We start from the raw sequence: 6505 nt of genomic DNA, 5'->3' as shown, positions 1-6505 counted from the left end.
CCTGCCAGAAGAAACTCCAACAGCTAGCTATTGTAAGAATTGGAAGCTCTAAGTCAATATCTTTATAAATCACTGATGCCCAAAAGAGGAGGCTCGCTTTCTTATGTAAACGAAGGGATTCCATTACTAGGCATGGCAAATCCTCGACAAGAAGCTTCCATGGCTTCCAAGAACAAGAGGCATTCATTTGCTAATCCTCATCCTCCTTCACATGATAATGGAGAATCAAGCACTACAGGTTGTAAGGTTAGGCATTCCACTTCAGCGGCTTCATCCTTTTCTAGACTTAATGAATCAGATAACATGGAGATCAGAGAAAGAAAGAAGAGGAATTCAATGAGTCCCTTCAGATGGTGCAGAGGTGAAGCGTGCCATTCAAAGGATGATCATGATCAAGATCATGCTTTTGATATTATAGTGGAGGATGAATTTGAGCAGAAGTTGGAGGAATCTGGAGAGAAAAGCAAAGAATTTTGGAATTGGAAGCCTATGAGAGCTCTCTCACACATTGGATTGCATCATTTTAATTGTGTATTCTCTATTTATGTGAATGCCATTGAAGGCTTTTCGAACTCCATGAATGGGCTTAGGCTTACTATTCTTCTAAGAAAGAAGGAAACCAAAGATGGGGCTATTGAGACCATGCCTTGCCGTGTCTACAAAGGCTCTGCTAAATTTGAAGAAATTTTGCATATTAGGTGCCATGTCTATGGAGGGAAACACCATTCTCAGGTACTTCACATTCTTACTAATACTGGTCTCTCAACTTTCATAATTTGAATAGGGAAAGAAATGCCCGTTAGCTAAAATTTGAATTTTGAAATTCATACGGTAATTAGTGTGACTCTAAGAAATATGCATCTTGGTTGAGAGTTGTTCATAAATTATAATTTTCCATGTTTGTGTTTTCAAAATTGAGATTGAGGAAAAGAATCTATAAATTAATGACTCTTGCAATGCCATCATAGCTAAGCAATTGTTTAGAGTTATTGAAGGAACTGAGTTTGTATCACATTAATAGAAAATCTGCAATGCTTATTTTCATACACTGAATGCTTCCGGGTTAACCACAACTTGGTTAAACAAGTATTGCTCAGCTGTAAAACAATTAGGTGCCATATGTACTTGTACTGTTTACACTGTTGAAAATGGGCATGCAATCTAACACTAGGTCTAAATTTAAAACTTGATGTTCATATGTTGATATTTACAGGTCAGTGCACCTGCAAGAAAAACATGTTTTAATTAATTAGACAAACTTGTTGATGAACAAAGGAAAGAAGTAGAGTATTTTGAGGTAGTGCAACTGATCAAGGTGGTGCAGATCATAATTCTCCCATAGGAGGCAGCTCAGCATCACACTTTTTTGGAAACCATAATTTTGCAGCTGTAACTCAATTTTTGTTTATATATACTAACATCTTGCAACAGAGACCCTCACTTTTTCAAAGATGTTGTTTCAGTCTTATACTTTCATTTGCAAGTGTGTTGGTTTCAACTGGCTGACTTCTGATCTCTTGTTATAAACTATGAAAATCTGGCACATAAACTACTCAATCCTATGAAGGCCTACCTACACCTGGCTTTTCTTTGAATAAGTTCTGTTCCTCAATTATTCTGCCATATAAAAGCATGATTTCTTAGCTAATGACTGGTACAGATTTCAGTTTATTCTATTTTATGTTAGGCATGGGTTGGAAGATTCTATGTGATAGAGCATGCGAAATATAGGTAAATGAAATAATTTACAGAATCAATATTGTTGTTTGGTGGTTTTTTGTTAATGTACAATGTACATTCAAATTAAAGATGAGCAGATCCTATGGAAGTAGTATGGAAAGTTTTATGTTTAAGTTTTGGGTGACATGATATAGTACCAATGCCATGTTGAGGCTCGTATATTTTCTTAGAGTGGTATACTTATGTTACTTGAGGAGCATAGACAGCAAGATTTGATGCATATTGTATGCTAACTTAGGCATACTTGATGAGGGGAGACCATTACTGCTACATCTTCTTAACAAATTTATATCGAGATTAATAGAAGAATACTTGCATGCTAGTTAATTTTTGTTATATTCTTTATTGCTATTAGTTTATACATGAATTCTTTTCTAATTCAAAATTGAGAGTTCGATTTCCTTAATTAATATTCATTCTTATCTATGCTCTATTCATGTCCTTGATGGTCAGATTTCTAATTCTTCAATTCTACTTGATGCAATCTACAAATGAACCATCTCTCTTTTGATATCTCTGATTGCGAGGAAACGTTACATCTTTCACTAGTATTGTCTCATTTTGAACGGCTGCATCTCCTTGTGATCAAGCACTGCCTTTGAATATTGTCTATTTAATTCTAATCATAGTTCATGAGGGATCATAGCCTGTAGATGCATTTTAGTAGTAGTTGATAATTATATTTTGTTTAAACTACTAGCTGCCAATAATGTACCATTCAATTGTAGTTGGCCCTTGCTAGAATTCTACTTAGCCTTTCAAACTAACATCTACCTTTTTTCCTTTCTTAATAGGGGCTGGCCTCTTCCACTGGATTGCTATTAAATATAATTGCAGCACCTTGTTTTTATGTAATTATAAGTCTGCAATTTACAGCAGGGGCTTGAAAGACCATTACTGTTGCATGTTCTTAACAAATTTATATGGAGATTAATAGAAGAATACTTACATGCCAGTTAATTTATGTTATATTCTTTATTGTTGTTAGTTTATACATGGATTCTTTTCTAATTCAAACTTGAGAGTTTGATTTCCTTAATTCATATTCATTCTTATCTGTGCTTTATTCATGTCCTTGATGGTCAGATTTCTAATTCTTCAATTCTACTTGATGCTTTCTACAAATGAACCATCTCTCTTTTTATATCTCTGCTTGCCGAGAAATGTTACATCTTTCACTAGTATTGTCTACAAATAGGCTTGCATACGTATTTAATTATGGGGTGCCTTACACAAGTTAGCAGATGAAGGACTACTTCTCCACCAAGGGGATTGTTTGATAGGTATAATCACACACAAAATGTCATTTCAGTTTTCTTCCCATTGAAATTGAACCGTAATCTTTTGTATAATTGATTCTAATAGTTTGGGAAACAATTAACTTTTGGTACCTTAGATGCAAATTTTTAAAGAGCTTAAGGGTTTTGGCTTTGTCCAGAAATAAGCATGGTAAGCATGGTAAAATGTAGTCTTCTTCAAGCTATCAAATTTAAGAGCAATAACTCTTAAGAAAACAATCATTTGAGAAAGGATAAAACTATAAAAGACAACCATATATAATCTGTCCTTTACATCGAAATAGGTGAAATAATTCAAAGCAAATTATTTTTCACTAAAATGCATGAAATTCTTAGCATATGTATAGGGTTTGAGTAAAATATTGTAGGCTGGTGTTTCTTGTGTTCTTCTCTAGCATTCAATTTAGTTTTTGCAAATTGAGGCCAAGTTTTTAGATTTTGATTATCAATTCTACCATCACAATTTTCATATGTCATTCTATTGTTTTCAAAAATTAATATGTTAATCAAAATTCAAGGAAAAGGAGGAAATGGTTGATGATTTCTTCTCTACATTTGAAGCAACTAAGGGCCCTTTTATTGTGAGGACACTCACAAATCTATGCAATGGAACAACAATGCCTAAATTACAAGCTTTCTTCTCTAATTTGCCATCAAATGATTTCAATGGCCTATTTGATCTATTGGAAATGTCTAACCAACCATGTTTTGTTGCTAGGGTACCCGGATCATTCTATAATGTCATCTTTCCAAGTTCAATCATTCATGTGTACTTCTCTATCATGGCCCTCCATTGGATTTCTCTGATTTTCCATCAAATGGTTTCAATGGCCTATTTGATCTATTGGAAATGTCTAACAAACCATGTTTTTTTGCTGGGGTACCTAGATCCTTCTACAATGTCCTCTTTCCAAGTTCAAGCATTCATGTGTGCTTCTCTATCATGGCCCTCCATTGGATTTCACAGGTAAGCAACCAATTCTTGATTATTATTTTTGTGCAATTCACTTGGGATCTCCATTAATGGGAAGTTGATGTTAATGTCCACAATAGTTATGGCTTCTTGGGTAAATTGTAACAAATTTATATTGTATTCAATTTCACTATTAATCTTATTCTTTCTCATTAGGCTATGCAAAAAAATTGTATCAGTATTTCTCCGTTAACATTATGTTATCTATCATTGAACTTCTTAGCGTTCTTTAAAAAAAAGGCTGCTGATTATGATTGTTGTTGCAAGTTCCTGAGACTGTTTTACAAAAAGACTCTCCCTCTTATAATAGAGAGTGTGGATCAATACAGGTAGGTAAGAAGTTGTAGATATTTACACAAAACTGTCTCAGCAATATTTCACTTCTTTCATGAAATGCAGAGCAGAAGAGATGGAAATAGGAGGTGTGTTGTTCTTGTGTCTAATGGGGAGGCCAAACACTTGTCCCCCTTCTCAAAAGGTTTCAATGGGAGGTGAATTTTGTGGTCAAGACTTTGAAGATTCATGAGATGACCTGGTTGTTGAGGTATACATTTTACTTCTCCACCTTCTTTAAATCATAATTCTATGATATTAAGAGAGGCAGTAGATTTCTACAACCTGTAATGATCAATGTTTACTGCTTTTGGATTAATTTATGTAAGATTTATTTGCATCAATATTTTGAATCACATTCCATGATTTATTATCATGGAGGTACACATTTAATAGTCATGTTATGATATTTTGATTGCATCAGTGATCAATACAATTTTCTTCTTCGTTAAGGTAACATTTTGATGATGGATCATTTAGTAGAGTTGAAAATTGCTTTAACACTCTAATGATGGATCATATAGTGTGAGTGAAAACATTTCTTTAACATTTTGATGATGGATCATATAATGTAAGTCAAAATGTTCATGAAAAAAGATGACATTCTCTTCCATGACATGGAAAGAGACAAAAAGTGGAAAATTATTTATGGATGTCATGATAATGTGTTTGCCATGGTGAGTAATATGATATTTTTGGTATGTAGAGCATAATCAACATGGACTTGAGGGACTCATTCAATCTCCCATGGTACTTCCCTAATGCTATTGAGGTGAGAGCAACAGTGGAGAAAAGTGGGGCTTTCGAGATAGAGAAAGTGGAAGTATGTGAAGGTTTGCCAACCATGTCTCAGAAGGAATTTGAGGATTTAATAAAAGACCCAATTATGTTTAGCAAGATGAAGGAAAAATCTAGTTAAGAGTTTTTTGGGGTGTTTAGTTGAATCCCACATTGGGATTGAGAGATGAAATTTGAGTGATGAACAATTAAAAACAATGCAATTGTACCTCTGGACCCCTGATGATGTCATCATATATGAATTATGGAAGTTTCTACCCTGTTACAAGTTATGAGACTACAAAATTCTAGAAATTGTTGCCCTTCCACAAGCCATATTTCATATACACAATAAAGAAAATAACCATATTGAGTTTTGTTAGTACTGCTACAATGGCCACCCCGAGCACAACCAAATTTAGCACAAAGACAAGAATAAAATTTAAAGGCATGTGAAAAACTACTATTAATGTAGGACACCAGATCACAAGTGTGTTAATGCCCTAAAAATGAAGGTAGTCACTCAATGGCTACAACAAGATATTTGTGAGGAGGTCTGACATAGAGTAGAAGAAATAAGTGCAGACCACTACTGTTATACTTGGATATTGCCCCAACCTTAGCGTGATACTTTATAGATTTATTCGCAAGAAGCTAATTAGCCCATACACAATGAGAAACATGAGTATGGTCCTCTACAAGGACAATCCTATCAGAGGCCAATTCTTGGACCTGAATACTTGACTACACATGCCATGCTCCTTCCTTGATGCTTGACTACACATGACAGGCTCCTTCCTTGATGACAGGTATGTTTTGAGATCATGCCCCTTCTAATTTTATTGATGAAATCATACCCCTTTCCCTATATATCTGAGATATTTTATAATTTAATAGTTGAGGCATTCTAATTTGAGCTTTCAAAATCTACTAACATTAAAGTAATTCTTCAAATTTACTTTATGAAATCTTGCCCTGCTAGCCCTATTCCCTTGAGGCATTTTGTCAAATAATTGAGAACAAATCTCATCTGTGAGGCAAAAATGTTTATTTTGGATAAGTTTCTATACTTGGAGTTGTTTGTACTCCTCAAACTTGAGTTTTTCTCATTGTATTCATCATGCAAGTATGATGAGATAATAACTGAATTTGCATAATAATATTTACTTTAATGTCAAGAAACTGATAGAAAAACTCAGAGGCAAAAAAAAAAAAAAAAAAGTTCAGTGGTTTGTCCAACCAATCTATAGAAAAACTCATTAAAAAAATCAACTTGCATTTCCCTTTAAAGAGTGGGAGGAACAACAACAAAATTTAGATAAAAATATAATTGTAAATATATGTAGATAAGGAAAGACAAAATGTTAGGAGAGTGCTTCACACT

At 34.0% G+C, this 6505-nt stretch overlaps 1 pseudogene; it reads left to right on the top strand.

The window, feature by feature from the left end:
• The first annotated feature begins 3981 nt into the window (after nucleotides 1–3981).
• On the top strand, nucleotides 3982–5312 carry LOC149566409 (gibberellic acid methyltransferase 2-like; annotated as a pseudogene).
• The last annotated feature ends 1193 nt before the right edge of the window (nucleotides 5313–6505 follow it).

Source organism: Cupressus sempervirens, chromosome 3 (assembly GCF_028749045.1).
Source record: "Cupressus sempervirens isolate cs-2001-9-10 chromosome 3, ASM2874904v1, whole genome shotgun sequence".
NCBI classification, from domain to species: Eukaryota; Viridiplantae; Streptophyta; class Pinopsida; order Cupressales; family Cupressaceae; genus Cupressus; species Cupressus sempervirens.
Note: the sequence above shows the minus strand (reverse complement) of the source record. Positions and strands in the feature narration are given on the sequence as shown.